The following is a 16,059-nucleotide window of genomic DNA, read 5'->3' as shown; positions in this document are numbered from 1 at the left end:
GAAAGTAGTTCCCTTTAAAGTTATGTATATTTTCATCTCTTTTTCAAATACAGTGGTTTTAGTATGCACAAAGAACATTGAAGTTTTATGTCTATATTCTTGTGTTATTATTTTAATTTAAATCATTGTTCACATAAAATGTGAGGATGGCATTCTGAGAGGGAAAAATGGGTTAACTGAGGCAAGACAATACTATTATTTAAGTTTCTATAAAAGAGCTAACATGATGGTATACAGTGTTCTGATACAAATTGAATTACCTGTCTGCATCCAGTCTATTCTTCAGATTACGGCAGAGGTCATAATATCTTTCCAGTTTCCTTTTTTTTCTTTTAAATACATTACAAAACCAAGTTGTCACATCTGAAAATTGCAGGTCTGATTCCTCCCTTGTCTGATTTATGGTAAATCTGTGACACATGTAGAGATCACCTCCACCTCGAGCAGGCTGCGTGCGGTTGACCTAGGCAGATATAGATGGTTTCTGTTTCGCCAGCACAGATCAGCTGTTCAGCAAATACAGCTAGCCCTTTCTGGATCCAGACAGCTAAAGTACATACTGCCCCTCAGATAACTACATTGTTTTCCTAATACTAGGGTCTGATTAAAAACTCACCTTATCATGAGAAGCATCATTCTAATGAGCAGAACTTAACTTTATGGTAGAAATTCTATGAATACTTAAGACAACTGTTTTCAGGAACTGATTTTGTTTTGTTTTATTTTTAAATAAAGAATTTCATAGGGCCATTTTGTCATTTCTTTTTCTAGACAGTTCCCTTGATACTACTTTGCAGTATATCAGCAAAGGCATCAGAAACAGACCCAAAGATCTTAATCATAACACCTTAAGAATTAGGCTGTGTCTTAGAAGAACATTTCAAAGCAAGATGATCTCTTTTCTATCAAAAAATTAGGAAAATCTATTATGTCACTCTCCTTTCTTGTATCTGCATTATTAGCTTGAGTGTTATACCTCAGGAACTCGCGAAAGTAGGAAGATCAAATAGGGAAAGGTCACACACAGAACTTTTCAGTATGACTTAGAAGTTTGAGATCTGGTTAACAGAGCAGCACAATGTATCACAATCCGGCAGCAGTTAAATGCACCATCCAAGTTGCTCACTGCTCATTCTGCAGACTTCTATTCTATTTCTTCTAATTGTTTCAAATTTTATTTCCTTATTCATTCCATGATGATGAAAGCCTCTGCAGAGAAACAGCAGTAAAATGCTTCTAAAACCCACGCAGGGCTTTATGAAACAGCTGGAGAATGGACTAAATTGAGAATTGCACATGCACTCTGCAGGGACTGAAATTTTAAAAAGTGACAACTGATTCTGTTCAGAAAAAACAGGAAACTAGCAGGGAATAATGGATTTAGATGAGATACAGTCAAACCTATCGTTCAATTTCTATCTGCAAATCACTAAATATGTTTCTAGCAGCAATAATGCAGTAAGTCATATGCTCTTTCAGCAATGCACTTGTATTAAATTAACTGAGAAAATATAAGCCCCAAGTTATAATTTTTGCCTTTTTGATTCAAGCTATGGTTCATTTATTGTAATGCCTTTGGGACATTTCTCTCTTAAATTTTGCCAGTAGAGGTCATTTTGTTATAAATTGCTTTTTTGCTTTTCCATTCTGTTTATTTATTTAGTTTATAGTGAAGTGAATTTTCAAAACTCTGAAGAGCTACTGTAAACTCGGTATTTTAGCAGACAATGAGGCTTTAAACTAACCTTCTCAAACACAGCGAGATAATTCTCAGATCACTGTAGATGTTTACCTGCGTGCTGATTTTTGCTTTGTTTGCTAAAACGTAGTTCTGCAGTTTTTGTGACATAACCCACCAATACCTGCAGGAAAATTCTCTTTAGCAAGGCTCCACCAGCTTAGGCGCTACAATCAGCAAAGCACAGTCATACTCTATGTTCGTAAAAAAAAAAAATTATGTTTTTATTTTTTGAGGAAAAAAATGACTGAATTTCTAAAACAACACGCTTAATAGCAGGGTGTAGTGTAAGTACTGTCTTTTTTTGGACAAACCAAATGAACGTTCCTGAAAACACAAAATGCCACACTAAAAAAGAGACACAGTTACAAACATTGTTTTGGGGAAGGGCAAGGGCAAGAAGGAGGAAAGAAACAGCCACTATTTTAACTTACAACATGATGTCTTCTGACAATATATTTGTCACTACAAATAAATACAAAACCTGGAAGATAATATGTCATATGGGCTAACTTGTTTCGCATGTACAGAATGATAGACCACATCTGGCACTGTAGCAAACCAGTCAACAGAACTTCTTGCTGTGTTGCTCTATCACTATAAAACAGGATTTAGAAGGCAAAATAATAGTTCTTGTAAAAACATTTCCTCAGCTAAATCAATAAAACTACAGCTGTAGTTGTATTCCAAAAGGGCTTGTATTAAGTGATCATTTCTCATTTCCTTCTTTGGACAACCGTGCTTCAACTGCTATAACTGTTATATACCATTAAAGAATACTGAAAAATGCGTTGCAACACTTTTTATTTGCCAATAAATGTTCCCTGTTAATAAACAGATACAAGGTACAAATTGTTATATTTGGAGGACTTGGGGACACATAATCTTTCACTGGATTCTGCTCTGTGTTGTTCAAAAGTTCTGATACATAATAATGTTTTTTTCCTAAGCTTCTATTTAAATCTGACATCCTGGTTCACTGTCAGAAAAAATTTTCTTTTAAATTTAGTTTTCAAAAAATTCTAGAATTTACTTACATAATGAGACGCTGTAAATCTGTCTCTGTAGATTAATTATATATATATTATAAATTTCAAAATACAGACAGTAAGCAAAATTAAAATTTATAACCCTTCAAAAAATGGTTTGAAACTTTCAAACTCGTATCTTCCCCTTCCTGTAAGACATTTGCAAACACCGAGTACTGAAAAGGAAATCCAGCAGCAAGGAGAGTAGGTGAAACAATCCACTGCTGGCTTCCTACATTTCATTTTCCCTTTAATGATATACCCACCAGCCTAATCATTCTACAAATGTTTTCTTTCCTTCCCTCTTTTTTCAGGAGCAATGGCTTCGGATTGCCCTTCCTCTCCAGTGGACATGCTGAGAGATGCCAGACCTGAACCTCACAGGCGGTTCAAAACGCCACCATCATGAATCGCATCTTACAATATAAACACAAGGAGTAGGAAGAAACTCAGGGAATCCTGCAAGAGAGAATCTACAAGGCAGAAAGGTAATTACACAGAACGTTACGTACGGATTTCTTCTAGAAAGAGCTCGGGCATTCGCTGTATTGCGTAATGCACGTACGCACAAACCCCTGCATCTACCTCAACACCAGCTGTGAGCGACGGCTTGAACAGAAAAGACGCCACCAGGAGAATCTCAGGCCGCAAAGCAAATCGGAGCCCAGATGGCAAGAGTTGAGGAGATCCAGGACATATAATGCTTTGCTCGTGTGTGTGTGCGCGCGTGAATGAATAACGTATGGAACCAATCCTGTCACAACTTTCTTTAAATCCTTACAGATCGATTAACGTGCGGTTGCTACTGCAGCTTTGCAACCCATGACATTTGACTCTTTTGGAAGTGACACTTTGGGATTTATCTAACATACTGTTGCAACAGTCACAGACAATTTAACTTTCTTGGAATATATTAGTTTATGTTGCTGCTATAAAAGATCCAAATTAAATTCCCCACAGGGATTTTTAACAGCCATACTAAGAAGCGCAAAGTAATTCTTTTTTCTAACAACAGGGACCACAATAATGACTGTTGAATTTCATTTTGATAATCACAGATGTTACCAAGACAAAAGAAAAATTCTTAATGAGATTTGGGGTGATTTTTTTTCCCAATTTGGTATACTTATATGTTTTCAAATCTGTTAGTAGTTAAACTGCTTCCTTCATTATAAGATACTGCTTTTCATCTTATTTTATATTAATTTTCTATGTTGCATCAGATTCTCTTCTATAAGTTGCTCTTTTCAGTGCCTTCTAGTTGAAGTATTATAATTTTGCAGTAATGTAAGATCCTAATACATTGAGAAATAGGTGAATGAGATCAGGAGAAGCGAATTTATACAAATCTGTGGCTAGGCACAATTAATTCTCACTCTATTGCTGTTTTATGTGTGGCTATAGAAATGTAGTTGAATAAAATGACAAAGCATTTTATTTTGATACAATGATGAATTAAAACACTTCATTTTTTGAGCAACATCTACATCGTATAGAACAACAGGTGAAAGCTGTTAAAAGATAAATTGCTGAACAGACTGGATAAAAATAATCAAATATTCTGATTATATTTAAAAAAAAAACAATGGAGAACTGTATACCTAGGATTTTTATTTATTTTTAATAATTAGAATTCTTTTAAGACTTTTATCCCACTTGCCCAATTCTATCTCTTTTACTAGAATTAAAATATTCTAATTTACAAGGATTTAAAAAAACTGTTCATTTGATAGACTTCAAAAGTTACTGAAATTTGTATCCTGTCTGAATGCTCCCAAAAGTATTTTCAAATTGATAAAGCAAATGCTGGTGACTCCACGTAATTTTAAATTACAGTGTATTTTTTATTTTATATAAAATTTAATTTATCTAATCCCACCCAAGGTGCAATATCTATCTTTTTAAAACACAGCACACTTTTAGTTCCTGTCTGCCAAGTAAATAGATATGTCCGAGTTATTTATATCAGGGGGGCAGATGTCACTCATTAGATGTAATGTGTTAAACAACAAAAAAGAGTGCTTACTCTTAAATGCATATAGCTGATATACAGGAAAAAGAAATGAATACTTACAACACCCCTTATATACTGCTTTGAATACAGACTTCTACCTCTTTTTTGAGTTTATAAAGCTCGCTATTAACAATACTTTCTATTCTGCCTACCTCCTGAAAGGGCTGCAGTGAAACCACTGCAGGTTTCTAGCAAAGTGCTGGAGCGCGATTTTCGGCACAGGGCAGCTAGCTCCTGCAACCAGTGCAGCGAGCAGGGAGCGAGCGGGGAGGTGGCAAACCAGGGGCACCGCGCTGGGTTTGAGTCGTCCCCTGCATTAGTCGTGGAGGAGATCGCCGAGAGCCATGGAGAGCGACTCTTTAGGCTCATTAGGGTTAACTCCCTACTGCAGCAGCAAACGCGGGGTACTCTGAAAGAATGAGCGGCAGAAACGAGTAGGTAATTAATGATTATCAGCATAGCAGAGAGGTTTTGGAGCAATTGTCAAGCTAGAGAGAAAGTGTCACTTGAAATTCTCAGGAAGGACTCGGAGTGTGATAGAAAATTAGCATGAAGTACTGAAAAAAACCCAGGTTATCTGATTACATAAAAAGTGCACCTGATGACCTAGTAAATAAGGAACACTATCTAATTTATACAGGACCTAAAATACAGCAGCTGTAAATTAAACCTACAGATATATCACTTGTTCTGCTCAGGATTTAATACCAATGCTTAGGCACAGGGTATTAAAGTGTAGCCTCTAGTGAATAAACCAGCTACATGCAAACAGAGAATTACTGTTACTAGGGGGTGCATCACTTTGCATTTTATAATTTGTGTTTGCCTGTGGAGTTTCAGCATTGTCTTACCATAGTGTTTACTACATTTTAATTGATTAAAGGAATAAACTTCACACACAAGAAAAGCAGAATACATCTTTGCACACTTAATGAGATCTTCTAAACTACATTCATCTCCTTTAGTAATTTAAATGTGAACTGGCTGAAGAAGAATTAGCCATTTTATGGTGTACTGGAGTTAAATTAATGATGATTATTTGGTGATGTAAAATTAATGCTTTTTAATCAGCTATTGTTAGTGCATCTATTTACATGCAATTATTTTCCTCAAGTATTAAATGCGGAATAAAGATGTCGCAGAAGAAAAGTTTGCAAATAGCAATGGTCTGTATTAAAGAATATATTTTCTTCTAAATTTGGAGAACTTCATTACTATGACACCTTTTTTTTTTTCTTTATACAAAACATGATTATAGGAAAATCTGGAAAGAGAATAGTAGTGTCAGAGCATCACAGTGCTCCGCTGCCTCAAATATCAACTTTTCACAGCATAATTGGAACTCACATTACAGGACCTGTACAGAGTCCGTGAAAGCCATTTAAAACTCATCCAAAACCTGCAACAGGATGCTGGACGTGCCTGAAAATATCTTGTAGATACCTAAAGCTGGTGATACTATAATTATCTGAAACCAATACAAAAATGCTGTTGTGACAAAAATGCTGATATACACAGAATTAACTGTGGTCACACACAGCAGGAAGAATATTTCCAAATAGTCTGGAGGATTTATGGAGATTTTAATAATCAGTCAATAACTATAAAATATGATTCAATAAATGTTATATAATTATTGATATCTTCTACGTATATGTATCTGTATCTTCTATCCATAATACATTATAGTCTTCTAACATGCCAGAACTACTAATCACTGTTTAAACCTTGCAAGTTAATATAAAGCAGTTTGAATTATAGACCAATGAGGCCTTTCTGATTTCTGTTCTGTCATATGAAAAAACCCAAAGACCATTCAATGAAGCTAAGATCACATTTGTTCATAAGGCAGGCTTTGAAAGACTAATCTGTCAAAAAAAATCTCAAGAAAAATATCTTTGTAAATGTTTTCTTGAATCCAATGTAATCTATCGCGGGACTTGCGAATGTAAATTATAATTCTAAACTAAGAGAGCCTACAAATCTAATCCGTAATCTACAGCAGATGTAATGTTTCCTTCAACATGTAAAAACATTGATCTTTTTTTAAAGAATATTCTAGGCTAAACAAATCAAAGCTGATTAACAGAGGCTATTCTGATAAAGTTCTGATAAAGAATTAGTTCATGTGCTGTACTGGACACTGCCAGAAATACAATTATGTAAAAATATAGTGAGAGAGAGCAATAGATAACAAAAATATTGAGCATCTCCATAGGGAAGTTATTGTTTGATTGCTTGTTGTAACTCCTGCTGCCTTTACCACTGGAAGCACATACCTTCAGTGTATACACGCTTCAAATACAGGAGATAGATGCACAAGCAGATATGTGCATTACCAAAACGCAGGTATTTAAGGCTGTGGCTAACGTGCAGGATAGGCGTATTCACAGTGCGCCCTGTTGTCCCCAACTCAGTCAGACTGTCCAATCCACCAGGGCCGGCCTCCTTCCAGTTTTTTTGCAGCACACCGAAGGATGGGACACACCCAGGTTGCACCCCAACAAGCACACAGGGCATAATCAGGTGCACACTAGACCTAAGACTGCTGGAAACGTTTCCAGATGATTGAGTTTCTACATACCTGAACATAGTTGCTGGTATAAATATCCTACTTGTCCTACTTCAGTCAATGAAGAAAGGCAACTATCAAAGTTTACTTCTTCATATTGACTATATAGCAAACCTAAGAGTAATTTAGGCTAATGCATCTTTCTTTCAGACACACATTTATTTAGGAGACAGATTCTTTGTAATCCTTGGATTATTTCTATGTTCCTTTCAAGTAAGAGATAATAGAAGTAATTTTAAAAATCCTGTATTTATAATAATATATAATTAATGCTGTGAAGAAAGTTAAGAATGCCAATGGAGTTTCAACAAGCCTCGAAAATCTTTTATATCGATATTAATTTGCTAGCATTTCAAGTAAATCATTTTACCTCAGTTCTCTTACCTACTAGGTGATAATGCTGTTTTTCAAAGGCAAAGTTCTTCCTTTTAATAAATCCTTAATTCTATAGTATTTGGCTAAATAAAAAGCTGCACCTATTTTCAGGAGGGATTAATATAAGGAAAGTTTGTGTTCTGCAGAAGACCAAACTGGTTAATCTTAACGGGTCCCCCAGCCTTAATATTTATGATTAAATCTCTGAATTATTACTTTTATTACCCCTGATGTGGGCTGCTTTGCTTTTCAGTTTCTGTTATTTAGAGCATAATTCCTCAAGGAGTAAGTGCACACAAACATATGGAGGATCTACCAACTCATGCATAATATTTCAGTTTGACTTGTGTTACCATGGGGATTTAGATACTAATACTAAATTACTTCATTATTGGGCTGGAACCCTCTGAAGGCAATCTCCACTTTTCAAATTATACAATCTTTATTTGATAAGGAGCAAGAAAAAGACTGGAGTACGAGCTCAAATCATCTTATTTAGTCAGTTAAAAGGCTACACAGGACTAAATATGCTTTGCTGATATATTTATCAAGACTTTCTTGTTATTTACTCTGGTACATGCACCATGAACGTGACGCAGTTTTGGGACCAGTCTGCATCCCCTGTTCAGCTGTTTTGCATCAATCTGATGGCACAAGGCAGAGAGCAAGCCAGTCTCTCAGGCCTGAGGACGTGCTCAGGAGGTGCAGAACAGCAGCAGCAGCAAACTGACTATATTCTCCCCTTCAGAAAAATGGTCTGGGGGAAAAGATCACAGCAAGGCTCTTCCTGCCATGTAACCAGTCCCATGCGACTCTGTGACGTTAGGCTGTAAAACTGGTGTCTCAAAGGTGCGGGGAATGATGTGCTCTTGCGTCATTAAAGGTAGTGGCTACATCAAGGCTACCTCACTCAGAAAGAAAAGACGAGGGGTGAGTAGGATGCTGGGAAGACACATCTGAACGTCTGGGCCTGATGACACTCAGAAAAAGTTCACCCTTCATGCACCAGAAGCACAAAGTGCTTCTCCTGCTTGAGAAGCCCTGCAGCAAACACAAGATTAGGTCCTTCAGTTTGGTTTAGGCAGGACACCAAGAAAAAACTTCCCTCCCAGAGACAACTGGGCTAGGATGGGACAAGTTCTGTCCCATAGCAGCGCAGGGAATGAGCTGGGAATATCAGGAGGCTCCTGATATGGGGGGAAAGAGGGGCGCTCACAGCCCTAACACTCAGGCGTGTGCTTGAGTTTGGGTCTGCATACACACAGCATGGACGGCTGCAAGCTTGAACTTGAGCCAGCGCCCGACATACAGTATACTCACACCCTTAACATAGTGAGATGACGACCATTTCTTCTTCAGCAGCCATAAATATCTATACTGAGGAAGGGCAAGATGTCCAGGAAAAGGCTGGAGACCAGAAGGAAGAGATGGAAGTCTCTGCAAACCTCTACGGGACTAACAATGATACTGAGTGAATCATTGCTGTAGCTGCCAGAGAAGTGACATTGGTAAGGTATAATCCTGGTATAAACCACATCCCTCGAATCTTGTCTCTCATTCTAGATGTTTGGGACAGACACAGATTAAAAAAGAGTTAATACTCCCAGTTCACAGCACAAGCTGCCTGCCAAGGACTGAATAATACACTTTTTTATACCCTTCCTTTAACAGCAAATAGAGTTTGCCAAAATTTTTAAAACAAAAAAATTATTGAAGTAAAACATGGTCTTTTCTGAAAAGCCATATTAGAAACTTATTAATTTCTCAAACTACAGTAGTTCTTTAAATATCTACTTATTTTCTTCATTTTTAAATAAAAAGTTTCAAATAACACATTTAATTTCTATCATTTTCAAATTGAAAATGGAAGCAATTCTGAAACCTTTTTTTCCTTTCTAAACAGACTGGAGAACATATTCTCTAATATCAGTATTTTCCCTCCCTCTGTCTTCCTGTGAAAAGTATGGTTAGATGCTATCTCAGTGAAAGGCTAATCTTTGCTTTAGGGTAGCCTAAATTCACCACGGTTTATTTATAAAATAGAAGATGTACTAAGAAACTCTGTAAAAATGCAATGTACTTTACCTCTCTTCCTCTCTCCCCCCCTTAAAAGTTGATCGTGTGCAGCTGTACAATTTAATTTATAACTGCCACCATCTTAACTGAGGTCAATGAAGCCTTTATTCAGCCTTTGCAATCACATTTTACAATTTGTCAACCATTTTACTTACCGTAAGAGGGAAACTTTTATTTGTTCATTTAAAGAATAAATTTATTGGTTCATTTAAGAATAAATCTAACTGACAAATAAATACTCAGGTTAATGTGCTGTTGTTTAAGTGCAGCTGTGCTAAGAAAGGGCTTGTTCAAACTTAGACAGTGCCCTGATTTTGATAAAATGCTTCTTATTTGCTTGCTTGTCCTTATGTTCCACCATATGTCATTGCCTGCAATGATGTTGAGTAATACCGCTGTCATATTAGTTGGCATGGCTGCTACTTTAATAGATTGAACAGATATAAACTGATTGCCTTAAACTAAATATGGGTATTTTTGCAGTCTTGGACTATACACTGCTTGCAAATACAGTCACTAGCATAAAATAAACAAAAAATCCTAGAGAGACTCTTTGTTATAAACAACACTTAAAATTGTCTCTCTCAAATGATGTGGAAGAGCTAAGGTAACTTTTGAATCAGATTTCACTGCTTGGGGACAACTTCTGTAATTTGTTCCATGGTTGTAAAAATAACAAATAACCCATTTTATTAGTTGAATATTCCATTTCTTGAAGTTCAGATTTTGCTTTCATTATGAATATAGTTGAATATTAAATGTATACTGAAATGTATGGAGTATGAAAATACAAGTTTTCTTTGATAAATACAAAAATACCTCTCACGTTATTTTAACAAACAACCTGATAGTTAAATAACACTTTTTTTTTTCTTATTTTGTTAATTAAATTATGGAATTCATTGGTACAAGATGTTTTGGATGACAGAACTATAAAGGAAAGAAAATCCATCCAGAACTATTAATTTATACAAACTGTTTTAAGAAATCTCAGATGAGAGGATGTATCAGCAAAACTATCATTCTGATACTTGCTCTGACATTATTTTTCCCCCTCAAGTATCCATTATGTTCTAGAGTTGAAGAAGGGATAACTGGTAAGTTTGGACATCATCTTCTCCAGTACCTCCATTTCTAAATTCTTAATACTAATTATCCTAAAAAGAGATGTGAACTAAAGGAGACAGCTTCTATCTTTTAAACACAAAGGCAGCAAAAGGAAATTATTTTCCTACTTAGTACCCCTAAGATTTCTCCTTTGTGGCAAAGAGGCTTTGATAAAAGCTGTCACTGGGACATATTTTTCAGCATAAGGATAATGCTATGCCTTAAGCTAGACATTAATTTTTCTGTAAAGATTATTTAGCAGAAGAGGGAACATATGCCACAGTTACTAAAATTTGCAACGCTCACCTTGGACTATTAGTTTTTGACACACAGTAACCACATTTTTTTCACCACTGATCATATTCAAAGATTTAGTGTCCTATAAGATCCTTTGCTTTTTTTGTAATTTCAAAGAACGTTTGCTAAGAATATTTTTCATTATATAAAAATGTGTATTATATAAATATATCTGCAGTAAATTATCTAAGGAGAATGCATTTTTTTAATGAAAACTATAAAGACATAGCATTGGGAATGATGGATTTTAAGGAGAACTTTCAAAGCTGATAAATAATTCAAATTATAATACTGTCTGATTTTGTTCCTCCTTTTACAAACAAGATTTAGCTTGCAAAGGGGAACTGGATGAATAGCATCTTGGTTTTGGTATATGACCCTCACTCCACTTGTTTGAAATACTGCAAATCAGGAAAATAAGAAAAATTTGTTACAGTCCTATCCTCTGACTGTGATTCAACTGCTCACAAAAGAATGGCAATACCTCTTCGTGTGAAACTCTTATGCCAATATTAAAGAGTGAGTACACGAGAAAGAGTTTAAACACCAGAAGGAATACAGTGTACCATTAATAACACTTTAGCTCGGAGGAATATTTTTTCTAAAGCTTAGGACAATTTTGTTGCTGGTACTAATTTTATTATCAGTCAAGACATTTCAAAATATGCTTACATTCTGGGGGAAAAAAAAGTGCTAGTTCTGAAGAATAAGAGAAAGGTTACGGGACTTAACAGAATTGTAAGTATGCTGTTAATTAAATTAAGATAGCCTGATTCAGACAACTTTCCTGATAAATATAGGAAGCTGGAAAGCATATTTTTTAATGAAATCTTTTCTAGAAACTTACTTCAAATAATAATATTGAGCATCAATCCAGGAGTCTTACCCTTTGAAGGAAATTGGCAAAATGGCAGGAACAACTTTATTCATGACATTTTCTATACAGATTTTATTGTGCACTCATAATCTAGGACAAATATACAGGATTAAGGTTATTGATTTGAGGTGTGAAGGAAGATTTTTTTTTTCAGCACTCACTGTCATCCTCTCTTCTCCTTCCAACTCTTCCCACACTGAAAAGAGAACACCAGGGAGAAATAGGATCCTGCTTCAAAGAGCTGTCTTGGAGAAAAATGAATATGGTCTCTGCAGTTTGAATAAATTAATACATTGTTCAGCCAATCCATAGCTTTTAGTTCTCTGATCTTTTTTAAACCTTTTTATTTTTTTGTTTTATCAAAACAGAAATTAACAATTTTTTGCTGTATTTCTGAGAGAAAGATTTTGTCTTTTGTAATCCCACTTTGCTAAAAACAAAGCACGTTTTGCTACATTTTTTAACGAGTAAAACTGTGGCAGGGACAAAGTCTTTGTGCTAGAGACAGTGCAGCTCATGAGTCCCTGCAGTTCCGTTTGGATTTGGGAAGATACAAATTGCTTTTTTCTTTACACAGATAATGTGCCAGGACAGCAACTGAACAGGAATGCTCTGAAGAGCAGAGCAGGCAGCAAGCAGAAGCAGCTGCTAGAGGAAGGGGCTGAAAATATTGCAAGGGGGTCCAGACACACAGGTAGAGCCCGAAGGCCCTCCTCCATTTAAGGTAACGCCCTCTGACATGCTGCGCTACACAACATAACCATATGCTCTTAAATACAAAATGTCTTCACTGTTAAAAAAAAGAAGGAAAGAAAACAAAACCAGAGGAACCTCCACACGCTGTTGCAGACAGTCCGTGACTTCTAAAGGAGCTGTCTCCATGGGAGAGAGAGAGGCAGGCCGCGTCACTGCCAGCCACAGCCACGCCGATGCAGCACGTCCCCAGCAGCAAATACACTATCTGAAAACCCACAGCTAGTCTCAGCAGGTGAGAGAAAGCAAATCTGGGCAAAACTAACTCTGCCCTCTGGGAGGCATTCAGACTCTGTCTGGGGGCAGGAGCTAACTCACAAGTTCCGGTAGTTCTGCTAGCAGAAAGACATGTTGCAGTGTGCAAGCTCCAGAACTGTTTGATAGAAAGCCAGTGTAAGTACAGTGGGATAGCTAGACTAAACAGAACTGTTTTCACAGAAAGAAAAACCATGGGAAATTGCATTAAAATCTACATGAAAAGATTATTATTTTAGATATAAGTTGACTGCATAACTTCAATTTCATCTTGAACTTTTTTGAGGGCGTTTTCATACTTCTTGGTCTGTTTTCAACCCTCTGATACACAGGATGAGTACACTAGGAACAAAAAAGCTACTAGTGATTTATATGACTTTATGCTGTCTTTTAGTGTTTACCTTGCAAGCCTGCATAGCTTCAATATCATTTTTAATGCGATAAAATAAAACATGATTACATTTCTAGAGCACCTTTATCAGGGCCAGAACATCATTGTGTTAAATTCAGTAAAAATATCAAGGTATACTTAATCTCATCCCTAGAAATTTTTGTATATAAGGTCTTAATTCATTTGGAAAAAAACCAAGGCATTTGAATACTTTCAGTTCAAACTGTTGAAGCCATGACTCCTAATTTCAAATCACACTAGCCAATTTCTGTTCAGGTACTACAGATTTATACTCTCTCTATAAATCTGCTGACTCAAACAGAAGCATTTAAGAATAACATTTTTGTAGCTCAGCCGAGCAATCTGAGTCAGTTGTTCTTGTTTCTATAGAGAGACAATCTTATGGAAGATGTAATCACCTGAGTGATGTAAAGTACAAGCTGTGAACAGAAATACTTCTTTAAGTTGCACCATGAAGCAGTCATACAACTCAAGGAGGAGTTGGTTCATATTTTCCCAATTTAAAAAGAAACAATGTAGAACTCAGGTCTAAATTTGAGATATGTCAAGAATGTTCAAGACCCTGTTTTCAACCACGGGCAAGCGCTCTAACCCTACCTTTTTAACCCTATGTATCTGGCTCTCCGACAAAGTTTTGTCCCAAGAGATTCTTTTTATCACATTTAAAGACAACAAAAAATAAGGTTTAGGAGTTACTGTTACGAGTCCATAATTTGTTAAGGGGTGGAAAGTTTGGAGGTGATAGAAAGGCAAAATAATTATTTACACAGTTCAGCATCCAAATAACCTGCCAGATGAAAGGAGCCTTCAGACCTCTCTTTCCTCGTTGACTTTGATTTCTTTTTACTTTAGCAGGTCATAGAAAGACTTACAAGGAGAACTGTATACCTATTGACTGTCCATATTTGAATTATTAAGGTGAGCTGAACTGAAATACCCTTGTTTCCTGAATCAGTGCACATCCTGAATGTGGCACCTCTTTTATTAGTGATGAAACTATTAAGTTACTCCCTCCATTCCACAGTTATCTGAATGTTCAAGACAGTGATTTCAATGGCAGCCAAGGACATTGAATCATTGTATTCAAGAGACAAAACATTTGTTGTGATTGTTCCCTGATATTTCTACCTTGAAAAAGTAGAATGCAACAACCCATTCTGAATTTAATAAAAAGCCTATTATAATACTGATGAATACCACTGCATATTTGTTAATCTCATCTGCAATAGTGCAATATAAGGTGGCATAGAATAATAACAACAAGTCTCAGGACATTCATGAATAAGTAACAAAATTAATTAGAAATTAGTAAGATAGGAATCTAGGGAATAGGATTCTGATCCTATTGGCTCCCTTGAAAAAAATCTGTTCTAAGATATTTGCTTTGCTGTGAAATCACCAGAAAATGTGCCATGGTGTCTAAATCTTCAATTTAATATTTGTATCTTGGTATGAATCTATTCTGTCATATTAACAGAACTTACTTTTTTTTCTTTTACTAGTAGATGTTTTTTCTATATCTCCACTAAACTGCAAAAAAATAACATTTGTGTTCAGCTTACCCCACCAACGTCAGAAGTATCAGAACAGATCAACAATATGATTTTCAAGGGATGATGTAACATAAAAAAAAGCCATAAGGTTTATGTAAGGAAAGAAAGTTTCTTGAATTAATATAGTTTGAGGATGTAAAAGACAGTGACAGGACCAGCAAAATCCACATATTAATATTCTAAACTACACTGTACATAATATATGTAGCAAGTCCCAGCTTACTACAGGTTTCTACATCCATTCTACAGACTGTGAAACTGACTTTGATTTTAGCACTTCCTGCTGGTTGAAACTATCTTCTCCCCTCTTGAAAAGTGCCTCTTCTGTCTTCTTCTGATTTTTCATGCAAAACATGTTTCTTCAATAATTAGTGATTTTAGGGGAGAAAAAGGACAAGAATCTATTCAAGAATTCCAAATGCACTTACTTACTGCTTAACAGCATCCAAATGCATTTTTAACTGATGATTCCAAGCACAGCATTTTATATACTCCTGGGATTTGTCCTATTGACCACTGCATGCTCTATGTTATATAGAAATACCTACATTTTTGGAGGTGATGTCCAGTTGATAAATTGCACAGTTGTGCCTGAAACAAATTTATCATGCCCATTTGACCTTATCGCCTCTTAATCTAGGGGCCAGAACTTCCTGTAACATTCCAGCCCTTTGAGAAGCTTCAAACAACGCTCATTTTTAATCAGCTAGTCAGAGATATACTTTACTTTTTCTCTTCACACTACTCTTTCCCTAGCCTTTCCTGCTCCCCTCCAAACAAAACAAAAAAGAACCTCAAAAAATAAGAAAACCTAAAACTGTCAAGAGTTAGGAAAATAAGACTCAGTCTCGCATCAGTGACAGATTTATTGTAAATAAACATTTAATTACTTTAAAATTCCTTGGGAATTTCTTGGGAACACAGAGAATTTGACACCCTCTGAAAGGTTCTGGTTTTCCCTAGTGGTCTAGAATTTGCTGTTAAGCTTTTAAATCTTTTCTC

This window comes from Apteryx mantelli, chromosome 6 (assembly GCF_036417845.1).
Source record: "Apteryx mantelli isolate bAptMan1 chromosome 6, bAptMan1.hap1, whole genome shotgun sequence".
Taxonomy (NCBI): domain Eukaryota; kingdom Metazoa; phylum Chordata; class Aves; order Apterygiformes; family Apterygidae; genus Apteryx; species Apteryx mantelli.
The sequence above is the reverse complement of the archived record's forward strand: the minus strand, read 5'-3'. Positions refer to the sequence as shown.